General features: G+C 38.8%; 1 protein-coding gene across 1 annotated transcript in view; it reads right to left on the bottom strand.

The window, feature by feature from the left end:
- LOC150085248 (transducin-like enhancer protein 4) overlaps positions 1–26,862 on the bottom strand; it is a 136,315-nt gene that overhangs the window by 70,612 nt on the left and 38,841 nt on the right. The gene's annotated exons all lie outside the window — the stretch shown is intronic.

The raw sequence follows: 26,862 nt of genomic DNA on the forward strand, positions 1-26,862 counted from the left end.
TATGTTATAGGGAATTCAGCAACAATGAAACATATTAGCGAGAACATTTTCCTCTAAGAAGCAATATTTATTTCATTGCTGGGTATGTTTAGTTACCGATCGCAAGGTAGTCTTTGAGAAGGACGTCTGAGTTATGGCATGCTTTACAAAAATAAATAGCAACATACTTCTTAGGGAGCAGTGCTGTTTATTTGAAGTTCAAAACCGAGGCAACTCGTGATTTCTTTCGTAATATAAGATTGATGTATTTTGTAGTAAAGTTGGTTTGTTCTTAGCTGAACCTCAAATAGATGCATTAAGATCAAGGAAGACACTGTTAATGATTTTCTCCAACCAAAGAACTGTTTTCGATGGTAGCAAGCACGACACTGCTAACACTGACTCCCAGTAAGTCACTACGATTCAAATCCGGCCACAATGGTGTAAGGATACTGCAACTAATAAACCTCTCATTGATGAAGCGTATCCAAAACAGTTACAATAATGTGACGATTCTTCATCTTAAATCATAGCCATTTTAAATGAGTGTATCGGAACTTTCCGAATTGCATGGAGGACAGTCTTTTGCTAAGATTCTGTGGTTGTGAATATTGACAACTCCAGTCAATCTTGTCTTGGAACATGGTCCAAAAGGAAAAGCAACGTTGCTGTGTGTGTGTGTGCTGCAGGTTAGGTTTCAAGTAAAAGGGCCCAGGCGACCACAAAGCTTCAGTACATAGTGTCCGTAAATTGTGTATGCAAACGGTTTGTATGTTTTTTAGATGACAAACCATGCCGCCCTCGCTCGAAATCGACTAACCCTACCTTCATGGGCGGATTTAGGAGAGGAAGCAGGGCACCCCCCCCAAAAAAAAAAACAATGCCGATGTTCTGTCATAGTACAGTATCTGATAGACCATCAAGCTCAATGGCTTAGTGCTATTGAAGATAAAGAGGAACATTCCTTTCACAACAGAACTGCTAGAAATCTTCCGCCGAAAATTTAACTGGAGACTGGACTTGAACTAGCAGTGAATTATGTAGCACGTTTCTGATGTTAATTATGTATGTAAAAATTTGGAAAATTAAATGCACTAGGCGTAATCTTTATGGGTTTTGATAATTAACTATATAATATTGGTGTAAGTACACCATAGTTAACCCATAGATTTGAGCTACGATTGTAGCGTATCTTGTTGTGAAGGCAACCACATTATGAGATACAATTAAAACGATGTCTTCTACGCTACAATCGTAGCTCAAATCTATGGGTTAACTATGGTGTACTTATACCGATATTATATAGTAGGTAAAAATGTAAGTAAAAAATTTAAGTTCAAAAGATTCTGAATTTGTTGTACTACAGTTTTTTGATACGAAAAAAAAAATAATAATACATTTACCGTACTGGCGTTACACTCTGTACACACAGCACCGTTAGACTATCATAACTGATATGAGAACTTGTGCCCCTCTCCCTGAAAAAAAATTTCAGAATCCGCCTATGCCTACCTTGACATTAAAAGCTTATAGATATTCCTCCAATCGAGATTCGCCAGACCTTTTACCAGATATGGAAAGAGTTCGTTGCCACTGTACTAGCCGTGAGGGCATGTGCTGTTGGTTCCTTGTGAATTCTCGTCTATCATTACAGCGATGTCTCTTCTTTTTTAATTTTTTTTAACTTATCTTCAAGAATAGGCCCCTGTACATGCCCCATTCTCACCGAACTCTGTCAATGCTTCTGATACAATTTTACTATCATGGTAAAATACTTCCAACGCCATCCATCTCATTACAAAAGCTGTTAGCATCGACTCGTCATATCTTGCACTTATTTGTATACAATCGCCAAAAATTAATTTTGTACGATTATATAGAAAATTTGAGCAATGTGTTTTCCTACAATTCTCGTTCGCATCATCTCTAAATCTTCCTACCAAATATTTTTGGTAGGAAGACTTTAATAATATTTAATTTAATCTATTTAATTAAATACGAATACAATGTATTTAATTTCGTGTGTAGATGACTTAATTACAGCCATCATCTTTTGTGTAAAAAATTCGTTTATAAAATTCAGAACAGTATTTTTAAATTATTCGTATGTGTACTTAAAGCGGGTAATATATCATTAATATGTTTTCGGGTTTATTAATCTGCCAGTTTAAGACTGGCTATTTACATAAAACGAAAATCGTAGTATCGGGAGAAAAATCTGTGTTCACTTAAAGCCCCCTCCCCTTTTTAATAATACTATTCCAGTTTACTAATAATATATGATTACGGAACAGCTTTACACTCTATTAAATGGACCTCCCATTTCTTTGGATATGGAGTGTATACAAAACAGAGTAATGGAAAGGCAAGCCGCTGTTAGAGACTATTTGTACGCCATTTTCAAATGCCACTATTGATTGTGACGACCTGGCCAGCCATCCATGTAAAAGCTGACCTTCTACTCCTCGCTTCGTGACGAAACAGAGGCGAAATCATGCTCCTACTCCGAGAGCTGAATTCTCCACACGGAGTCATGCAGAAAGTCATTGGCTACGGTGAGCTGCCGATGGACGTGCAATTACAAAAGCGTGCCTGTGGCCATCCCGTCCGGCGCCTGTGTGTTGGCTAAACGAACCCTGCAAAGAGCCGGTACGGATTTGCAGGGCTAGGGATAAACGGGGAGGGGGGAGTGACTCGTAGCGTGCACGAGAATCGAGCTGTTCTGAATGACTCGTTATGAAGTCTCGATAAGGTCTCCAGCGAGTAGCTGCAAGAGTATCTTTGGATCTTCCACACATTCCAGCGGTAATTCCGACAAGCTAGCGTGAAGGTTTTCCAACCTTGTCTAATGAAGCATAACGCTCGTCTTCTACCTAGAAACTAGTCTCCCGCTACTCTATCAGCGACCCAGGTTTACCTGTTAACGCTCATTAGTGGTGTAAATTATGGCAGCGTGGCATGTGTTCGCCGCTAGGGGGCGAGTATATCTCACGGGGTTGCCAATTAGCTGTGCTTCGCAAAAGAACCCAAGTCGTTAGCCCACTCGTTCCACAAATACAGTTAACAGTCGGGTCAGATTACGTTACGAACTAAATTAGTTCTACTCTCAACCCCAGGGACAAAAAAAAAAAACTATTAAAAAACATTAACAGTCGTAGAAAGCTAATTATCTCTCAAAATTGTGAACGTGTGTAAATCGTAAGATTTTTGTCGGCTCGTTAAAACACAGGAATGGTTTACGAAATCCGCCAAGAAAAAGAGAGAAAAGAAAACCTTCATAAATTAAATGGGATAAGGAATTCCAAATGTTGTCACTGTTTTTAGATTAAATGCAAAGAGCGACGAAACTGTACAAGTACTAGATTAACAAGCAGTAACCCCCAACCCCCCTCTCCCTGTACAGGTCAACAAACAGATTCCGCACACTAAGTACCTCTCTCCACATTCAACAATGTCGCCATTTAAAATCCAATCTCACCGATATAAACACCCTCTGGCGGCAGATTAAGGCAATGACACCGTTGCTAAACAAAGTGTACAATACAAACACTTATTTGGCATTTCCAATTACGACCATGGCTGTATGCGTTTCGCATTGTCAGGAAAATATTTACAAACAGACCTCATCTACGTACAGGGGGCATACGAGGTGGAATGGGGGGGAAGAATGGAATAAGTTAAAATTCATGAGCCTGCCCTGTTCGTATGCTATCATGCGAATACTTCCATCTGTGTGGGCACACATGCCATTCTGAAATGGTTGATGGCTCTAGACATGTGTTCAAAGTAGACAGAATGGCGGCATTATTATATCCCGCCAATTTCTGCATGCACCGTTTCCCTCCCATTTTAGCTGACGGTCTTCTAATGACCTGAACTGCCAAACCCTGCATTAAATAATCCATTATTCACGTAGAATTCATTAGGTACAAAATTTCTAACTGAAGTAAATTATTAGTTCTCCATTTAATTTCCTATGAAATTGCTGTGCTGCCCGCTTATATGAATGTAATTAAAGGTTTGGAGAACACAGCCAGTCGAGTCTTCAACAGCTATGAGCTAATTTCGAACCGATCGTCCATAAATTAAATAACTGGCTCATAAAACCCCTCGACAAAGTCTTCATTAACTTGAATAATCTCTATAGAAGTCGGCAATTTACAGAAGAATAAGGGGGGAAAAGTTTTCTGGTAACGCGTTTCTGATAATACGTTTTTTCCTCATTTTTTTCTTTAAATCACCTCATGCGCCTCCAGATTGAAAATTGCTTTTCAGTTTTTAATAAATGTTTCAAAAGTTGTACTGTTCAACTGAATAGTATTATTGCATTTTTACCTATTGTTGAATTTATTTGTTTAAAAAAAAAAAAAGTTTACTTATTCAGCGCCAATTGTAGACATTTTCCTTGGCAATAATGCATTTAGAATTACATTGCTGTCACGTCGCACACGTAACAATATAAATCATATTGTTTAAATAAACATCTCGAGTGTTGAATGCATATTTTTCTTACAACAATGCTACAAAATTCTCGTGCGAGTAATTACATTATTGCGTATAAAACACCTGACGTCTGCCTACCATCAAGGGCACGTGCTAGTCTTTTTCAATCTTCACGCGCAGAGATTTTAACCATCTTTCAAAAGGATTATATATAAAACGAAATCGATGTAGAAAATATCTTTTATAGCAATGAATTCTGTAAACTCCCATTTGTGATAAAATTCTACTACACAGTTGAACAGCCGCATCGTCTTGAATAAAAACCTAAGGACAATAGTGCGCGGGGGAGGGAGGGGAAAGAAATCTATTGCTTAAGAAACGATTCTCTCTCTCTCTCTCTCCATATGCTGACAAAAGGTAACATATGCTAAGCCCTTTTTTGATCTCTTGCTTGCAGAATAAAAAGCGAATTTTATTCCAAAATCAATGCTGGTGAATGCTTTAAAGCTACACCGTAATGCAAAAACAATGGTAAGTTGATAACATATTCCCTCTGGGAGTACACGCACACAAAAAAAAAAAAAAAAAAGCCAAAAAAAAAAAAAAAACGCCCAGCGTTATCATAGACGACTTACGGTGCATTTTGACCAGAAACATACCTAGTCTGCTGAAAGCCAATAAACTAGATGTCAGTTTCACCACCCAAGTTGAGGGTAGTTTACTCCCAAACGTGCTTGTCCAGGCCACGAGCCGATTGCTGTCACGTGAAGTCAGATATACCCCAACGGGTACATATATTTATATACAGCGAGAAGTCTCGGACGACGCACCTTGATTGCTTGCGGTGGGCTACAAGTTCTCTGTCCTCTTTCCCTCCTCTCCTTCCCCTTATTGCCTTCCCTCCAGCGCTTTCTTGAAATGCGCGTGGGGATTGCTGCCACCATCTTTCACAGCTTTACAGTGACAGGAGCACACCATGAAAAAGCAGGAATAATGTATATAAATGCATGCACGAGGTTCAGGATAACCCGCATTACATGCAGGCTCAGAGAAGCCAACATTTGCTATTGAATAGAATGCCGGAGGTAAATGGATTTTTTCCTGCTTTTTTTTTCTTCTTTTTTTTTTTTCCTTGCTTGGCGATTCTGCCCATTGCGATGTTCGGAGAAAGTCTAATGCTTACGTTTATGCTGACAAAACACCAGTTTGGGATAAAAGTGTCACAGCAAAATAGATGTATCGCATTGCTTTGTTGGAAATAATCGCGATCAAAAAGGCAGGACCGTTGAAATATTACGACAGGGTCGCTTCGAAATGGAGCAGAAAAATAAGCGTACCCTGATTAACGCATTTGTTGATTGTAGAGACAGCAGCGCTGTCTGGCGAGAGAAAACTGGTCATAAAAATGTCTGTTTCCGTTTATTTTTTCGATTTGTTCCAAATTTTTTTGGTTACTGATCTAAGAAATTATTCAGTTAAGGTAGAGATTCCCAACTGTTATACGAGGGGCGATCAATAAATTATATACCTAAGCACTTCCCACAGTTATATTTCAGTGATTCATGATGTTCCTACATATCTCATCTTGAATCATACTAATTTTGATCCCACTATATTTTTAGGTTGTGCTGCTGTAACAGAAAGAAGGAAGACACCTGTATCAAATTATGGATTTGCTGAAATTGGTGCATTGTTCAGTCATCAAGTTTCTTACCAAAGAAGGAAATGGGCCAAAGGTCATTCATGAAAGGATGGTATCTGTGTATGGCAAAATTGCACCTTCACAGTACCAGGTGAAATTCTAGTCAAAACAATTCAAGTGAGGTAGAGAGTCCATCGAAGATGATCCACGTCCAGTAAGGCCTGTGACAGTGAACACTTCAGAAATGTGCCAAGCTGTGGAAACTCTTGTGCTGAATGACAGACGTTTAAAGGTGTCCCAACTTTCTAGGGAATGTGACATATCTGAGGAAACAGTTATAAACATCTTCCATGAACAAATGTTCATGGAGGATGTTTATAACTGGGACCCACTTTGCACTGACCTTAGTCCTTAGTCAGTGCAAAGTGGGTCCCAGATTGCTGACCTCTGCACAGAAGCAATTCAGAGTACAGTGTTGTGAGGAGAATTTAGAGCTTTATGGAGGGAATCCTGAAACTTTCATCTCCAGAATTGTTACGGTGATGAAACATGGGTTCATCACTGGAATCCTGAGATCAAGCAAGAATAAATGTAATGGAAGTACTGTACATGGGTTCTCCCACAACTAAAAAAATTCGGACACAACCTTCAACAGTCAAGATTATGGCCACTTTTTTTGGGATTGTGAGGAATAAACTGCAGCCATGATAAATCCACTGCACGATGGAAGTCTCCTCAACAATTCATGTTGAGGGAAATGACCATAATCTGCCACGCTGGTTCAGTGCGGGTTGGCAGATCCGACCGTATTTAGCAGTCGGGGCTTGAACCGCGGTCTACTCAAGGAACATGTGCTACTGCACTCCTACTCCTGACCACTCGACTACAGAGGAATACAACTACACTCATAGTACAAAGAGGCTATAATTTGTCCTCCGTAACAGCGTAGTGCTTCTGCCACTTGCAAATTGTTTGAAGAGGCTCATAACAGAATCCACGTTTGGAAAATAAAGAAAAGAAAAAATGATTGAAAGTGTTTCCGTGAATTATGTATAAATCGTACGTAGTATAATTAGAAATTAATTTTAAAATATATCAGAAAAGGAAGGCAGGGGCGTGCATATGAGGGTGTATTGGATGCGCCACACCAGAGCCCCCGATCTAAGGAGCCATCAAAGTCTCAGCATAAATAAATGAGGCTCCTTAATCCCTTTGCATCCGGATCCTCAAGTTCCTTTGCACGTCCCTGAAGGAAGAACAGTGCAGGGGGAAGAGAGAGAGAGAGAGAGAGAGAGAGAGAGAGAGAGAGAGAGAGAGAGAAAAAAAAACTCCTTTAGCTTAGCACAAAGCTATTTTTGGCCATGATTCGTCTGTTTAATTTTTTTTTTTTTTTTTCTGTTTATACTCCGGCACGACAACCAAGTCAGTAGAGTTTACAATAAATTGTCAATACAAATATTTATCGTATTTAGTAGTCAGGCTTGAACCCCGGTCCACTCAAGGAACGTGTGCTATGCACTCTCGCTCCTGACCACTCGGCTACGTCAGGCCTTACGTTTGTTCTAAAGGTCGATTTATCCGTTGTGGTCAGTGGCAAAGACTGAATTTCCCGAGGGAAAACATTACCTCCATATGGATAAAAAGGATGCATTGGGGAGGGGGGAGAATGAAGATAAATGGGGAGAGAAAGAATGGTAATGGGCGAATGAAATAACGGCACTAGAACTTACTACGAAAATACCACGTCGTTGTACAGATTTTTTTTTTTTTTTTTGAGGTGGGCACTAACACAGGGGAGATTCCATCAAGCTGGCCAAAGTGTCGCTACACAAGCAGACGATATATGTTCCCCACCAACTTAACGTTCAATCCTTTTACACACGCGATGCCAATTTTCGTCCCAAGCGTTTACCTGCACGCAAATAAACGCTTGGAACGTAATTGCCAACATAAAAAAAAAAAAAACTAGCTCGGATGGTCATGAAGAGCGTGCAAACACTGGATAGCTGATAGCGCGTAATGCATGTAGAGAGGTGGGCAGTAACTAGCACACTACTTACTACATAATCTTCAAACCGCCTTGCTTAAGACAGGAAATAAAGTAGGCACATCTTTGTAGCCCGTGCACAGAGATAAAAAGAAGAAAAACATGAGTATTTTAACAAATCTACACGAACTTCGGTAATGTGATCATACTGCACGAATATATATTTTTCGGTAATCAAGCTCAGCGAAAAATTCCCGGATGTCAGAATAGCAGAGAAATAAAAAGATATTTACGTGGATGTGTGTTACTTCTGCCTATTTGGTGTATATTAAGACCGTTCGATTTGATATAAAAAAAAAAAAAAAAAATGGGAGGGAAGGTCCAAACATCGGGCGAAATTAAAGTCGACTTTCGAACTTCAAAATCTTCCGTTCCTCTTACTTTCCCCCAACCTCCCACCCCTTTATAGAACACATACGCCCCAGAAATGACTGCAGAAAATTCTCTCCGTGACACTGCATGCAGCATATAAACGACTTGCCCAAAAACTTCGCACAGAAAAATCAATTTTCAAACCGGAAACCATTGTAGAGAAGTGAAGATTTGACTTCTTTTTTTTTTCTCCTCCCTTCTCTCTTTCTTGCTGCTGTTTTCCCAGTTTGCCATTTTCTTGAAACGCCCCCCGGCTGGCTCCGCACGAACCACTAAAACATTTCTCCGACACTGTGTTCTCTGTAAGGAGGCCGAAATTGGAAATCAATAAATCGAAAAAGCAAGCGAGAGTAAATGCACTATATTTCCTTGTTTATAGATATATTGGGCGGACATCGATCTTCCGTGTGTACTGCTTGCAGATAACATACCCCCCCCTCTCCTTCTCCTCCCCGTTTTCCTCCCAACCATCCCATTCCACCGCTGGATGCATTATTAAACACCAGGCAATGAGAGGCCAGGGAATATATATAGATTTAGTACGGAAAGGGTATCGGCCAATAGCAGACAGAAAACCAATATGTATCATATCGTTTGTCATTGTCCCAGCGGTTTGTAGACGGTGTTGCATTGATAGCGTCAAAAGGTACATGCTTCACGTGTCTATAATCAATTAAAAACAAATTAACTCCGCGGAAATATTCGTTGAACGATCTGAAAAATACTGGCGATCGCTACAACGGTTGGTCTTTAAAAGCCTCCGTACAAAAATCATATATTGTTGATTGATGAAATTTTAAAAATACAAATTCTTGAAAATCTGGACTAAGTGAACGGCTGTGATGCTTTTTCTGAAGTTACATCTGTGTATTTTTGCTACATAAAATCTTGTTTTTAATTTTTTTGTAGTTTGCCTTTCTGTCGGTAGGTGGCATACTTGAGCATTTCCTAACGACTTTTGTTTTTATGTTTTATGAAATATAGATGCTGTAAACCCAAGTGGAATTGTATGCCCGTGGTGTAGCTGAATTATATATTTTCCTTGAAAGATTAAAGGGAACTTTGGGGATATTTGCGTGCGAATTCCATTCGTTTATTTCGTCACCCATGCGACGGCTCATTAATGGGGTGGAAGAGGGGAGGACAAAACCCACTTCTAGTGTACGAGCGTTGTGTAGACAAACCTACATTTATGCTCACCAAATAAGATTCCACGAAGGAAACACTAAATGGGGTGTAGAAACACAGTAAGTCGTTTGCTTCTTCCAAACTCGGCGAACATCCATTACAAATGATGACCTCGGACATCGCAATCACTCTCTTCTGCCCCCTTTCCTTTGCACGTTTCAGTAAGTTCGCTTATTTGGTGTCGTGACTACGCAGTCCGGGAAAGAGGGGATGGAATTAGAAGCGGGGAGGAGAAGACATCAGACCGACAAGAACATATTTCTTTTACACGTCATGTTATCGTTCTAGCATAACCTAAGAACACCCGCTGTTGCTGAGGCCTGGATGTCATCAGAAGAGATGCTACGGAAAACATCGGCTTTAAGAATACAGCAAAGTGAAAACAGATCTCGTTGTCTGCGCATGAAATACAAAATTCGTAATACATTTATGAGGAAATATCTTTTGGCATCTACATAAATAACAACATCCCCTTGGGCATCGCAGAAGATTATTTAGGAATACATAATAATACGGGATTTCACTATTTTAATTCCAACATTAAATACAATATTATTTTACAGAGGATGGAACCTCTTTGATGAAAGGGTAATGATCGCGGAAATCGCATGTAGCCGGGAAAATTGAATTAACGCTAGGAATTGCTGACGTTTCGCAGTAGAGGTTACAGTTGCATCCGTCGGAAATTGGATTAAAGTTCAAATAGTAGGGAATGTTTTTCAGTTGCCTTCGAGGGGTTCCAAAGAGATGATTGATGGTGTGAGTCTAAAGTCTTAAATGGATGAGAACTTTTCTTGGAACGTTTGGTCTATCAACAACCGGATGTCGAATTCATGACAATGACTTTCTCTGCAATCACGGAACAGGTGAGAGGTCACAGCTGACCAAACAACTTAAGTAGATTGACGTATTCCCCCAGTTGCTACATAGCTAAAACTAATCTGGATGATAGGTTGGGGCGTCTCGTGTACATATACGTTTTATGTATACTGGAAAATATTTCGTTAAAATCGAATGAATATGTGCATTCGGAGAACTGTTTTCCTGTCTCCAGCAACATCTTAACTTCTATTTTATTATTAAATTGCGTAAATTAATCGGGTCAACATGACCCCCAGTTCGTCGACGACTATCTTTTTAAGTCACTGTTTCTTCATGCGACTCTTTTCTTCCCTTAATCACTTCTTAAATGTAAGAAATCGTTACTATATCTTACAATTGGGTCTAGATGACATCTTAAGATGTCTCAAACACCAAATAGTCCGCTACTTGTTACTCAAGCGACAATCTCTGTTGGATTTAAAACATTTACTTAACTCTCTCAGCAAACAGAGTCGCTGCGCGTGCTGTGTTTTAAGCGGTCACCGAATAAAGAGGGGAAAAAAAACAGGGAAAAAAAAACAATCCAAACATGTTGAGACAACTGTCTATGGAGACTGGCCTGTGTTTACTTTCCTTGGAGACTTAAGCTTCGACTGGATACTGGAAGTGTTTGTCGAGTTTGCGCCACCAGTCGGTGTACGTGTTGTCTTTGGGAAGTTCAGGATTTCTGTTGGGCGTTTTGTGTTTGCTAATCAAACAGTAGCTGAGATTAATTTGCCAGAAACTTTATCCAGACATTAAGGTAATGAGTTCGGTTTTACACTGCTTATTCGAACATTTAACACAAGCGCTTCAATTAACTCTCAGTTCTTGAAAGGTTACACATTAATAACAGTGTATTCAAACATCCACCGAAATCTAGGTGACGTGCGCTACTGCGAAATCCAAGTACTACGGTTTCGTCATCTACGCGATGACCTTAACATAAGGATTGGAAAGTGGGGGAGGGGGGAAGAAAGGGGCACCCGGGACGTCGGAATGAAAACCGAGAACCACTTGAATTACAACTATGTTAATAGGGGTTACTTGAACCTAAGTATGACCACTTAGCGGATAGATTTCTTACATTAGTGTTAAAAGGATGGTTTAATTGTGCAGCTCGAGAGATTGGAAAAGATCGTTTCTGATTACGGTGATAAGGCTAGTAATAAAAACTTAGGGTGTGGGGGTATTGGTCATGTGATACTGATTACGTTTAAGAGGCTTTACGTCTAAGGACTGCTTAGTGCTAAAGGCTTATGAAGGAGGATGTGATCAAGTTCTCTGATAACGTATTTCCCCCTTCCTCCCCCATCTAAAAAAACATACTGTGACGAAATAGTAATCCTAATAGAGTGGTCTATCATAGCTACTTAAATAAACAACGTCTTATGTTTTTTAAAGAGTTATCACTGTCACAGAAAGATTTAAACCCGTTATTGCATCCCTTCCGGGTTGCAATACCGGGTTTAAATCTTTAAATAATGTTGCATATTCCGAGGAGCCTTATGAACACGTTCCTAGAATGTTTATAGGGGATATTTCGAGGGATATTTTTCGCGATATTTCAAAATTTTGATTTATTTATTCCACGACTTCTAGCCAAACCCTGCTTGAGAAACATTGGTGCGGTTTTTTTTTTTTTTAATATCTCTCCCCCCCACCAAATTAAGAGTATTTTTGTACGACCACCCTCCTTTTTAATAAAGATAAAACACATAATTTAGTTTCATGATAACATATTTAAAAAACGACTATACTGCTCATAGCTAATTTATAATCTCTCAGTTTTACCTGCACGGGTTCGTTGTACTAGACCCGCACCTGCAGTAACTGGAACCGCACCATACCCGTAAAAAAATGTCTCCAGGTTCATTTTCTGTCTATACAAAAGATAATCACAACAATTGCAAAGTAGTTATTAATCAGTTCAAGTATATTTTTAACAGGATAAGAATATAAACCTGCTTCTTGTCTAAATGGTAGTCGAGCAATTCTGCCCATCTGCACTCCCACCTCTGTTAAAACTGATAGTTTTATTGCCCTCAGATAAAGATAAAGTCGACTTGCTAACATCCTACTTTTCTTCTAACCCTTGTATCGACAATCTTGGTAAACCACCTGCTACCATTCCCGGTACACTCCATTCAATGCCTCCTGTGGTCTTTTGTCAAAAGGATGTCAGGAGAGTTTTGAACAATCTTGATGCCAAGAAAGCGCCGGGTACTTTCCAAGGAAATGTTCTGTCAGCATCCCTTTTTGTGGTAGCCCTCGACTCCTTGTTGTCGCTGCTAAGAGCTTCGTTTCCTATACAGACGACCTCAAGATGTTTAACTCCTCGAAAGAAAACCAAAACGCTTAGAGTTAAATCCTAGCAAGTCTGCCCATACCACTTTTAAAAACAAAACGCAAAATAGCATGACAGTCCTACGAGATGGCATTCCTGTCAACAGAGTCACGCTTCATACAGATTTAGGAGTCATCCCGGGAGGAGCAACTCTTCTTGTGGCATTTCACAAACACCAAGAGGAAGACGCTTGCAGCCCTCTGTAGAGCAAAGAAGAACAGCACTTAATGGTTTTGATCATCCAAGCCTCATAACACAATATGTCCTAGCATTAGCATTAGTAGAGGCATATGATGCAAGAAAGCAAGCTTATTCAGCATTGTCACTGGAGAGACTCATCCCAGTCCTGGGATGAGTCTCTCCAGTGGCATTTTACGCGTCCGTTGTTTGGTCTTCTGCATCGTCTACTCGACTCAAGAGTTTCCTTAGTACAGAATACTGGATCCTGTGATGGCTAAACAGGACATTCGGAAAACATTTTACAATATCAAGAAGCATCCTCCATACCACCTTTAAGTGGACCCCTACAACGCATGTTCCAATCCAATACGATAAGTTTCATGAACCGGCTTGGCATTGTTATCAAGCAACTTTGTGCCAATAGGACTTACAGGGTTGCAATCTTTCAGAAACCTACCAGCTACATTTTATCATCATGTTATTTTTTGTTTTAGCTAACTACTATGCTAGTGAGGTAGCTAAAACAAACCCTATTGAAGAGAGTGACTACTTGAATTTCTCCGAACTTTACCACGGAATTTGTCCAAAGGTGGGTAACATAAGCCAGACGACGCTGACGGAATCCATATCGATGATCGTTAATCAGTTGGACGCTTTCGAGATAGCAAAGAAGAAGAGAATACAGCAGGGCTAGTGGAGACTGGCCCTGCTGTATTCTCTTCTGCTGGCCCTGTTCAAATGACTGAGAGAGCGCGTACATGTACGCGCTCTCCCAGTCATCTGATCAGGGCCAGCAGAATATTTAGTATGATTCATTCCATTTCTAACGATTTATATTATGTTTGCATTTCTGTATGTACTTTCTGAAGAAGGAGTTCGACACTCCGAAAGCTACTTGTGTTAAAACTTATTAAATTTAGTTAGTTACTGCTTCCACTGGCTCTGCTGTATTCTCTTCTTTTAAACCATGGAAACCAGTGCCATAGGCCCATTCTCTTTCAGAGCGTAAGAATTTGCGGTTGATGGATTTCTCCATTGTTTTGGAAAGTGAAGAGGTGCAATAAGGCGATAGTTGTAAAAAAGAGATTATCTGGTTTTTTTTTTTTTTTTTAGCAGTTGGCTGGATCCAAACAGAAAGTAAACATCAGTGGAACAGGAGTTTAAAAAGGTGACTCAAAGCAAAAGTTCACTCTGGAGCACAGGTTTTGAGTGCAAGTGGAGAATGCCATCAGGACACACCGAGACACTTCAAATTATTTACGCTGTTCAAAGGCTAACCACTAGTGGTTAGCCTTTGATTAATGCAAGTAAATAGAACGAAATTCTGTATTTTCATTCTCATGAGATCTTAAAATCTTTGTTTCCAAACGTGTAAGGTGATACCAGTTCTAAAAATACTTGCTCTACCTTTTGAAGCGACAGGTGTACTTCGGTTAATGAGTTAATATTAAAAAAACAAATATGGGGAAAAAGTCAATTTTGTTACTATATCGTCAGAGGCGCAAGTCACAGGTAATCAGCCCCAGGTGTGGTCACTAAATTGTCTATATCTGTCAACATTTAATGACTGTGGAAAATTTTCCGAAGCGAGTCAATGCGTTTTCTTTTGATTCTCCGAAAACAGAATGTCAAAATGAAATGAATCTTTCTTCCGACAAAAAGAAAGAAACGAAAATACGAAGAGCATCCTATCAAGGTTAGCAGCTGCATTTAGCTGTTACGAAGCCAACAATAAATCAACGCTTGGTAAATCCCAATAAAAAGACAGTGCTTGGGCACGACAAAAGCTGTCAGATGGGTACAACAGACAAACAGTAAGTGGCCTCGTATTATCCGCATAACCGCGTTCTAGGAGAATCTACACTGTTTCGATAGTAATTACACATTCTGATTTCATTATCCTCACATAAATTTTCTGTACTAACCCCCGCCATCTACCCCCTTTCTTTAGCGGAGCGCTAATTAGAACCCAAAGAGTCAACAAAGACTCTCTCTCTCCCTCTCTGGTGGCTTTGAGTCTGGCTAGAGTGCTTCGTTATGCGAAAACAAAGATACTGCGTTGTTTGGCAAACGAGGCGGTAAAAATCTCAACAGAGCTCTTTTATCTTGGTTATTTATCAAGTAATCACGCCAGGCTAGATGGCATTTACGGTCCAAGAAAGAAATGATGTATGTCTTGGAAAGATTTCAGCCACTCTCTTAAGAGGAGTTATACAAGCACTTATAATATAATCTCCAGAATCACTGCTAATACCACTCCCGCCCCCTTTTCCTTTGTAAGGTTTCGTCTCTGCTTAGTTACTGCCTTCATCAAAGACAAGCTGCTAATCGTCGCCTTTGTAATGTCCTAAATGTACCTCCCTGAATCCAAGTCTCTGTAGATAAAACAATTTAGGTCAAAAGATTATGCTTTCAAGTATCGCTCGGTTTCGCAGAAAATTGGTAACGTACTAGAAATTTTTATACAAGCTTTAATAAAGCTTCCACCTCATGAAAGATATATATACTGCTTATCTAAGACCGTGCATAATTAAAATGAAACTGTTCGATCAATATTAACTTGCGTTTTCAGTGGTTGAAAAGATCCCAATTATCAAATTTAAAAATCGAATTTGTTTAACCGGTAGTTTTATAATTTCATTAAAAATGGTCTAATTATTATTATTATTTTTAGTTCTTTCTAGAATTTATAGATTATTAAACATAAATAGAAATAAACCTTGGTTTCATATATGATACTACGTTTCGGAAGCTTTTCGCGAAGTCCTTTTTCGGGTGTTATGTTAGCAATGGGTGTTGAGTACATTACAAAAAAAAAAAAAAAAAAACAGCAGTATTTAAGAGAATTTATTTATTTTTCTTCTCAAACAAAAAACTGGTTATGCAATACACGCAAGTTTACAGACACGATACACTGGCGCCGCATGGTTTTAGTTACCATGGCGAACGGAAGTGACGTACTGTCACAAATGGAATTTTAGTAAATTTTTAAAAATATTTAAAAAAGAAATTAAATTAGCTATAAGATAGGAGACTGAGGGTTGTCATAAATGATCAGTCTTTGAAGTGAGGCAGTGGAACAAGTGGGGTCTCTCAGGGAACAGTGCAAATCGATGCACATATGAAGAATATATGGCCTAGGGTGTGGACTGCAAAGATTGACAACTAGATATCAAGAGACGATCTGATTGAGGTGTATAAGGCGTTGAAGGGATTGAGTAAAATGAATGAGGAAGGTCTGTTCTCCTTCGTAGGTGAGACAAGGACCGGGGGGGGAAACAAATATAAAAATTCAGGGAATAATAGAAGGTTGTAAATCATGAAGGTCACCTATGGCAGCAGGTTGTCGATCACTAGAATAAGTTGCCTCCCAGCGGGGCAAAGACTATGAATACGATTAATCGGAAAGCGGAATTAGAAGGTTACCTTGTGGGAATCGGAGTGGTATGAATAATGTATTTATTTTCTTTATATATTAATTATTATTTTTTACTTTGCCATATAGCAAGCGCTTATTATTTCATTGGAGGAATACATCAGTTGGCAACCAAGGATGGCAGAAAAAGATCTTTAAAAATTAAGACAAAGCAAAAGTATGACAAGACAATTTTTCTGTATTAAATTTATATTTTCGAAGGGATTCGAACCAGTGAAATATATAGGGTAATGATAAATCCACTGAGGCACAGGAGAAAGGGAATGTGAGGGGAAAGAATTGTGAACTCAGCCACATCTTGCCATTTTAGTTTTCAATCAGTGGTCGTGATATTACCCTCACTTGCTAATACCAGGCAGACAGTACAGTTGTACAGTACAATACTTACAGAATTAGGTCCTACCTTTTTTATTTATTTGCATTTCTTGATGGCCGAATTAAATTTTTTCTCAATGAATTTTCTTTAATACTTAAGTTGTGCAGCACGACAAGCGAATCTGCAAAGAGCATTGTAAATTCGGGCTAGGATTTCACCGAAGCGACTTAGAATTGAATAATAATAATAATAATAAAAAGCATGCGCTCGCTGACTTGGGCTAATGCAATCAGTGTGCTTTGTATTCGAGGCTTCAGTCCGATGGAGTGAATTCTATTGTTATGCCGAACTGGCACATTCGTAACCCATTTTCTTCCCTCTCGCTTGGCATCCTCTAAACCTTATCTTAAAGCAAACAAAGCTTACCCCCCTACGATTTCCCCACCAACTCTGTGTGAGAGACTACAAGTGAGGCGAGGCTTCTTTCTAAGGCTGCAGAATAGAACGAATCTACGAGAGAGAGAGTAGAAAGAAGCACGAGACACGAAAACCCTCCTGCTTCAGTTTCCATGGCCACAAGCACTCTTCAACGGTATCGTCGCTGAGAGGCGCTCTTGTCGTCAGCAACTACTCTACCGGCAAGAGGGTTATTCGTTCGTTTTGCCCATCCACGGAACTGCGTATAAAAGAAAGCATTGTGCGCGAGGAGAGTCACTTCTCGCGCCAGGCCATCATGAGGGGGAAGGCTGGGGGAGGGACGGAGGGATTTCGGTTTCAGAATCTGTTTCTCGCGCTCCTTTTATTTGGCTAAGCAGGGACCGAAGAGTATTAACAACACTAGAGATGTAAGGAAGGGAAAAAAAAGAGGGGGGACGCGTCGAGAGGAGGGTACGTGAAAACACTACAGCCAACATGCGAGAGGATGAACGTGTGGACAAAAGCGTAACAGTTAGACCAGAGAAAACAGTTTATGGTGCGAAAAGGCCAATAGAATTGTGGGCAGCGAAATACCGGAGAAAAGCGTGCTTGGAAAGAGAAAGAATCGAATAAGTTAAGGGAACCTAATCACGTTCCGTATAAGCAGTTGAGGGAGATAATTACAAGGCGTGTTCAGATGAAAAGCGGACAATCTCTTAATTTCCTATATGAATCGAGCGATTGTATCATCATAAGACAACCTTTTATGCATTAAGTCCTCATTGTCCCGATGTAAGGACTTAATGCATTGTTTTATGCATTAAAGTCCTCACAGCGGGGGCCCGCTCAACCTCCGTATGTATTGACTTACATGTAACATGTATTGCACGAAAGATATATTAAAAAGGCAAAAAAAAAAAAGTGCGTCAAAAGCAGAGATGTTTTTTTTTTAAGATTTCATTTATCACTTTTAATAAAATATAAAAATATTACTAAACAACAAAAAGAATTGGCGGCTCAATCTCCTCCTCATTCCACCACCTCTTTCCCTCTCTAACATAACCACCGCAAATCCCTGGAGCAATATGGCCTTAGTTGCTAATGCTCCTAAATAATAACAACAACAACGCCTCTCTAACATAATTTGTTTTCTCGAATCGCCAATTGTTTTTCTCCTTAGTATAAACTTTATGTAACGTAAATTACAGGTAAACAAAAGAAAGTTGCCAGTTTATTTCTACAAGGACTTAAATACAGCGACCTCACTTTTCTTAAAGAAAACTGATTTCGTTTGTTTTATTTGCTTTTGCTTTTCTTTCTCTTTGTAGCAGGAAATTTTCATTTAAAGCGATCAAACTATACACGACTAGCATTATAAGCTTCATTCGCACTTTTTCCATATTCTTGCTTTACACGCAAATGTAAACTTCTTAGAAATTTATATTAATTTCATTAATCACAGTAAGAAAGCATTGAAACTGAAGATATTTTTAAGTTCTTTAAAATTATTCTTGAAAATATTTAAATACTTGAAAGTAACATTATGGTTCCAGTGAAATTTTGAGATAAAGTATTTACTGAAATAAAGTAAAGCAAATTACTTTAATAGCAGTATCACCTGATGTGATCTATATAGCCAATCGGATAAACGAAACAACGAAGACTTCCTGTATAAGCAAGACCTCCACCTAAGATAGTGGCAGATTTCTGGACTTCAGGAATAAAGTTGCTCTGCCATGGGCTACTTGTCCTGCAAAAACACCACTGGTCAACCATACTACGCATAAGCCAGTATGGAATCGTGCCATCGTTGGTATTATCATAGTCCTCTCTGGGTGGAAAATACCAGAGTTTGAATTCCGTCAGCAAAGCGATGAATTTTTTATGGGTCTTTTTCACAATGTGTCTGAGATAGTCTCGGGTAGCATGATTTTTTTTTTTTTTTCGTCCAGCAAACTGACCATAGAACACACATGAAATCTCTAGACATTATATAAAATAAATAAATTTTCTGTTTATATTCCGGGACGACCAAACGGTCAGAGGAGTTCACAAGATAGACAGAATACAAGAAACAGCACCGTATTTAGCAGTCACGGGCTTGGACCCCAGTCACTTAAGGCACGTGTACTTATGCACCCACGCGCCTGACCTCGGCTACGGCACAATATGGCCTAAGTTGCTGATGCTCCTAAAACTCTACGACAACATATGGAATCATGCGAATCGGATCAATGTGGCGTAATTAGTCTTTTAATGGCCAACTTTACCGGTATAAAATAGGTCTACACGTAAAAGGTGCAAGGCACATTTTCTGCCAGATGTCCGTAAGCCTTCACCATTTCATTTGATATTCAGGTTTCATCTGAAAAACCTTTATAACTGCATTAGAAGAAATCTATGAAAAGTTTTTCATAGATTACTTCGTTTTTTTTTTCCTGCAGGATAAAAAAAAAAAAAACGGACGCGCCAAACTTCACATAACTCCACCACTAGCTTCTCTTCTTATCATACTTTCCCATTTTCCCCTAGACTTAATATTGCTCCATACCATCTACTTACCAGATCACGCGTTATGCATTGCACTAGCTTACCCCTACGACACTAGGGACATCTCAAGACACGGTGAATCCCCAAAGTGTGTCCATTACGGGAAAATGTCTGCAAATGGCTCATTACAAGCCCTCCGTGAGGACAGTAAATGGAAGAGAAACGATTAGCAAGGGGAAAATGACCTCGGGAGACTGACACAATTTCTGTGATTTGTACAGTTGTTGGGAGGGGATGATCGAGTCAGTAATATCCTATCAAGGCACGAGCCACTAAGCTTCTCCGTTAGCCGAGATGTTTCCTTTCAAGCTTCATGGAAATACCCGAATACTCGACGTTTGTTGAAATATTTATAGCATCTCCTCTCCTAAATGTTCATCGAAAAATTCTTAATTGTTCATAGCAATAAACTTTTTATCCAGGCGGAAAGAAACGCAAATTATTATAGATATTACATGAATGCGAGATCGTGGCCCAGCGGTTGGGGCGCTGGTACTGAATTCCATATATGTCGAGCGTTCAAAGTTCAAATCTTTAGATGTGCAGAGGATGTCCCAAAAGTGATTTTGGACTCTTGCTTGGATATGAGGATTAAATCTCCCGTCTCTTAAGTATACTTATTGTCTCTACATCCTAGCAGTCTGGATAGGTATTTCAACAGATCTTCATTCAGATCAGTTCTAAGCAGCAATACTGCTGTAACTCTTCTGCCAATATCCCGAGGTAACCAATAACATGAATTGACAATACGTCAGGCAAATGAACGACCATCTCATTTTCTGAAGAGATGGTGATGTTAGAGTAGACGAAAATAAATTGCCAGTTTATTAAAGCAATTCTTATCGAGCACCTAAAGCGAGTGTACTTCGATATTAACAAATTATTATAGTTATAGAGAAAAATATTTGGATAGACAGGAAATAGATTACCAGTAAGAGCATCATAATTAATAAACAAAATGTCTGAAAGGACATCCGTGTCATACCTTTTTCTACGAACTCAAGCCGTTTATTTCATCGAATTAGGATAGCAAGAGACATGGTTTAGTTGCCGAAAAATCGATTCATTTAATACAGATGGATAAGGTAAAAAGACGAGGGAATTTTTCGTCCGAATAATATGGCAGCCAATATTTCCTACAAGCAAAGACTCTCGAACTCAAAACATAAGACTTAAGTGGGGAAAAAAAAAGGGCGAAATTAATTACAGATATTAAGGCATTATTCCACCCGCCAGGAGAGAGTTATTAAGATAAATGTTCTTTCCCAGTGACAGGCGTAGTCGTAAAGACAACGCGTTCTTTTACGGATTAATGAATGCTATTAGTTATTTCTGTCACCCCCGCAGTGCGTGTTAAAAGAGGGAAAACTTACATCGTTCATTACATAAAGATACACATGAAGTCGGCTGGGGGAATGATACAATAAGGAGTGGGGGAAACAGCGTTGGGAACTCGAAACAGTCTCTTTTCACCATCCCTTCAGTCATCCAAAAATGACAGAAACAACAGATTAACTAAGTGGTCAATAAATAAACAGGATACGAGTTTGCAGAATTGTATAGAAATTACAACGCTGAAGACTAATCCATTGAAATCTTATAGGCAGGCATTTCTGCAATGTAGAAGTATTTGTTTGCCATATCTTTGCGGGTAATGACATACACAGGTGCGTCTGATCCATTCAAAATTTTATTAAAAAGATCTCAAAAAAAGATAGAAGGGGTAATTTGTATACATTCTGGAGGTAATTATCCCCCAAGTCACAGATCAAGGGACGGCGTAAATTAGCGGGCGGCAAATCAGAGTCCAACTCGACCATAATGATCTGTCGACCGACGAGGCAAACCGGCTGCAATTTCTAAAATCACCTCTATTGTTACCATGGCTACAACTAATGTTTAACATGCCAACATGCTAGCGGGGTTCACAGACAACACGTGCAGAATAGGTCATTAGAGAGAAACGACAGCAGACGACGCCTCTTGTGGTGTTTGCGGTGACACTATGAGCCTGACAAAAAGAAAGAAAGAAAAAAAAGAGGAAACTACTCACCTCCGCCCAAATATAATAAACCCAGCAGAGGGAGAAGGGGAGGGAAAAGTAGGGGGAAGCAATGCGCTATTATCGTTTATATATATATAAAAACCACCTTCTCAATTAGCCATGGCACGATTTTAAACAACGAAAGTATAAACACGCACGCGCACATACACAAAATGAGCTCGCGCCTGCAGTCTACCCTGGGCAGAATATGCAATACAAGAGAAAACACCTTGGTTGAGAGAGGCGCCACTTTATCACTAGACGTGACAGGCCAACTTTACCGGTAGCGTGTGGAAAGACAGGCAGTCTTAATTATAGAGGGCGTTTTGCAGATGGGTGTGACATAGATCTGTGAGGCTCATTCAGCCTCTGGGTGGAACCTCGGTACATCGAGTGAAAGAGACTGACCCTAGATGGTACTAAGAGCGAGCCTGTCGAACCACAGTCGACTGTAAACGTCAGTGGGCATAAGTTGGAAATTTGCCAGCTATGTGATGGCATGACGTACGGCTATAGCCGACGGTAATAAATTAAGACGATGCTATGAACACCTTTGCGACATCAAGTGTGGCGATGTATGCAAATTGCTGATAAGGAGCTGCTATCAATTGCTCACAAGGAAAAAACGTGAGTGGTAAACAAATACGCAAACGAGTGTTCGAATAACAACAGGAAAGATCGTGGAGCTGTTAAGAAACGCATTTGGTTTTGTTGAAAATGCAAATGATAATTAATTGTAATTATGTACGATAACATAAATGTAATTTGTTTTTCGTATGCAGGTTTAGTCTCGGCTGCCAGCTACCGAAGTGGCGTATAAAAAATGATAAACTGAAAATACTAGTGGAATTCTAAACAGACTAACTGTCACGTGACTTGTAACGAATCTGCTACTTTTATTTATTTAGAAAATTCAGATACGTTTATAGTTCCTTAGTGTACATGTAGCAATTCTGGATCTCTAAAGGGCCTCCCTCGTATGCTGAAATCCGCCATGGATGCAATATACACTCCTGCCTAAAAGTTTGGAATCACGTTTCAATTTTCGTCATTTTCAAAGTGTTTATTAAAATAGAATCAACTTGTCTACCAATTTTTATTAAAATATTTTCTATTATGCATAAAAATCAAGAAACTTAAATAATATTTAGGGAATTTCTAGAATATTCGACGAATGTCTAGAAGTCGCCTGAATTTGGTAGAACATTGTGGAAGATTCTTGAATGTGGTAGAATGCTGTAGACGATTCTAGAGTGTTTTGCAATATTATAAATTGAACATTCGTCATTCAGAAAGAGTGTTTGTGCTAACTTGTGTTTCGTGATAAACATAGCAAGAATAAGGAATTTAGTGTAGAAAAAAAGAAATGCTGTTATAACTCTGCATAAAGGAAGTTATGTCATGAGAAGTATTGACAAAAACTAGGTTTCATTTACAGGAGTACAAACTACAATTCGACGATTCAAGGATACTAGCAATTTAAATGACAAACCACGATCGGGACGACCGAACGTAAGAAAGGAAGCACAAAATAAGACCATGGCACTGATTTCTAAACGTAATCGACGACTTACCGCACCTGAAATCCGAGCTGGGTTCAATAGGAACAGAGAAACTCCCGTGTCCGCATCCATTGTAAAACTTCGTCTTAAACAAGCAGGACTTCATGGTCGTGTAGTGGTCCGAAAACCCTTATTAAAATGAAAAAATCGAAAGACTTGGGTTAACAGCCGTATACATTGGACAACTGAAGAGTAGAAAAACATACTGTGGACGAATAAATCCAAATTTGAAATTTTTGGATCCAAGCTTAGCGTTTATGTGAGACGACCAAGTGAAGAAAATAAAATAGTGCAGCATAGTTTAGTGCCTACAGTCAAGCACAGTGGTGGTTCCATCGTGATCTGGGAGGGGGGGATTCTGTTTTTCTAGAGTGGGTGACATCGTCAGAATTGAAGGAATTTTAAGGGAAAAAAAATTATAAAAACATTTCTTGAACATAATGCAATATCCTCTGGACATCGACTTTGTGGAATAACTTTTATATTACAAGACAATGATCTGAAGCACAACTCTCAAGCTGTGCAGGGACTTTCTAGCAACTAAACAACAGAAGAGGGTATTGGAAATTATGGTGTGGCAACTCCAATCGCCTGACTTAAACCCAATAGCTTTTATAGGCTCATCTAGATTTTAGATTGTCAAGTCCGCGTAGTCTGCTCATCTTCAAAAATTAATGGGTAACCTTGCAGATCGTTGGAAAAATGTTACTCAAGACACTATAATAAAATGATAAAATCTCGAGAAGGATATTTTGATAAAAAAAAAAAAAAATCAACGTAGTTGTTAATATTAATCATTTCAATATTTTTTGCTGTAAATTTTTCAATGCTTAATAAAAAAAAAAAAAAAAAATCTTAAAATAACCTGTAGTGTTTTTTTAGCTTTATAAGATGGAAAACATTGCCAGCCTCTGATCTAAACGCTTTCATCTTCTAGCTAAATTCCTAATTCCTGTTTTGGGAGAAGCTTTTTTGGTTGTTGGAACTAAGGTTAACTTTAATGGGTGGGGAGGATATAAGGAACAGCTCCCAGGCTATTTACTATCACTGTGATTAAACTGTTTGACCTCTACGTTTTATAAATGTTGCCGCTTTACCTTATTTAACTTAAATTTGGTAAAAAATTTCGCCGGTTCAGCTTTTCGTTCTCTAAAAATTTGAAAAATGCACTGTGCAACAGAACATGGTACTTCCGTTTGATACATGACGCCAAGTACGTGATTAAATTAGTCCTTCCGTGCCGACTACAGATAATGGTTATCCCTCCACCCGATGATTTCACCACAGTTGGCTTCGCATCCCAATGTTTCTTAATAAGCTTGATAAAAAAAAATCATTCATATTTGACGAACCCTCGTAGTTAAACTCAATTTATTCACTTGCTGTTTTCTGAAGGGGCACTTTAAGATGCAGCTAAGTGGTGGTTTCTGCAAGGTTGCAAAAATGTTTTCGTAGTGAGCAAATAACTTCATTGCTAAAACCCATCCTGTCTTATTTCTCGCAAAAAAAAAAAAAAAAAAAAAAAAAAGCACTTCTTCCATACTCATCTTCAGTAACACTTTCTGGACAGAAACATCTGTTTACTGGAATTAATCCCAACTTCTAACCTTCCTTGGCATAAGTCAGTACTTACCGAAGTTTGACGTTGACACACCATGCACGTGTCAAAAATAATTCGATAGGGAATAATTCTGCTAGGGAATATTGTTAACACATCCAGAATCTCTTTCCACAAGCTCTTATACTCTATTCAAAAGGGAGAGCAGGCATGTTTATTAATAACCTTACTTATAAACTCACTCCATTCCTTATCACACAGCCATTCAGTTTCTGCTGCACGCTTTTTCTGTATATATTCCACGGGTATGGTTTTTCTGAATTGGCATCTGTAATTCCATCTCTCTTCCAAGCCAATCTGAATACAAACATCAAGTTTAGTTTAACGCAGAATATACCTGACACCACAAAAATAAATGTAGCCGCCAGCCATTCCCCAATGAAGTTCATGACACTTCTTCAACAAATCAGATTTGTGACATATGACACCATAACAGATCCACTTTTTGTATCTGGAAACAATTATTTGTCTTCCCCAACTGCTAAAGCGTACCACAAAAGGATGCTTTACTGTATGGATTTAAATACGCCGGAATATGTTAATTTGGGATTAACGTATCTTGCACCAGAATCATTGACCTCGGCAAGTTTTTTGTTCGATACTTCTCAAAGATTGATACAAATCTAGAAGAAAACAGCTTAACGATCATTACAAAAGGTACTAATGGAGGACGCTTTTCCGCATGGATGCCAACAAAAAGATACTTTTTATTCCTGCCAACCAAGCAAATAAAAAGAAGTTGTTTCAAAGTTGCTATTACGTATAACGCATAAAATGAGTTATAGTTAAGACTTAAAAGTGGAGGATGCTTTTGCTATGTAGCAAAGTATTCTCCGTTTGTAAGTTTTTAATGATCGTTAAGTTCGCTTCTAGATTTGTATCATTCATGGAGAAATCTCGAACAGAAAATCTGCCAAGTTCGATGATACTGGTCGGTATTTATAGATGATGGCATACCCGAAGTTGCAATGTGTCAGGCGTATTAGTTGATCTTTGAAGCACATAAAAATTATCTAAAATTTGAAGGACGACTTACATGCCCCGTATGAAATCATAACCTTGAATTGAAAGCACGAACTTAAGGTTTTAAAGACCTGAATGAATACGAGTACATTTACAATTTATTACATTTTTTTCCCACAAAAATGCATTATTTCTCATCTTTTTAACACACAAGAATTTGCTGATCTTCTAAATTAGATGAAGAGTTTATGGAATTCGGTGGGAGTTAAGTTTTCAGGTTTTTCAAACTCCCGAAAAGTAAACTTTCTCCATTACCAGTTTCTTATAGCAAACGTTCATACTGAGGCACTGTTTACAGAGAAACCAATTTGCAGTACGTTGCTTTAACATTAGAGAAATGGATCAATATCTTGAAAGATAATTACAGGATAAATTATTTAATTGAAATAGTTGAGCTCGGTTACATAATAAGTCTACCATGTACACCTACAGCATCAATAAGAGCTATGTCGCGACCTATGCTTGTAGGTTTTGATTTCATGACTTTCTACATAGGGGGTACCTTGTACACTTACCGCTTTTTTTACAGTTTACTGTACAGTGTAATAAAATTCACAGTATATACCTTTGAAAGAGTAGAAATTATAGAAGTAAAACATAGTCAAAGATAATTAATGCAGATTTTACTGTAATATACTATACGAAATGCGAAAAATGACTGAAAAAAAGGGGGGTCGGCTTATACGGTAATTGTAATCAATAAATTTCATCACTCCTTCTGAAGTCTGTTAATTAAACCGAATATTTCCAAAACCAATTACAGAGCCGTTAATTGCAAATCCGCGACCATAAAAGATGGTATTTTTCGTTGCAAGAGTTACGTCTATTTCTTCCAAC

Source organism: Mastigoproctus giganteus, chromosome 5 (assembly GCF_048544385.1).
Source record: "Mastigoproctus giganteus isolate SK-2022 chromosome 5, ASM4854438v1, whole genome shotgun sequence".
NCBI lineage: Eukaryota > Metazoa > Arthropoda > Arachnida > Uropygi > Thelyphonidae > Mastigoproctus > Mastigoproctus giganteus.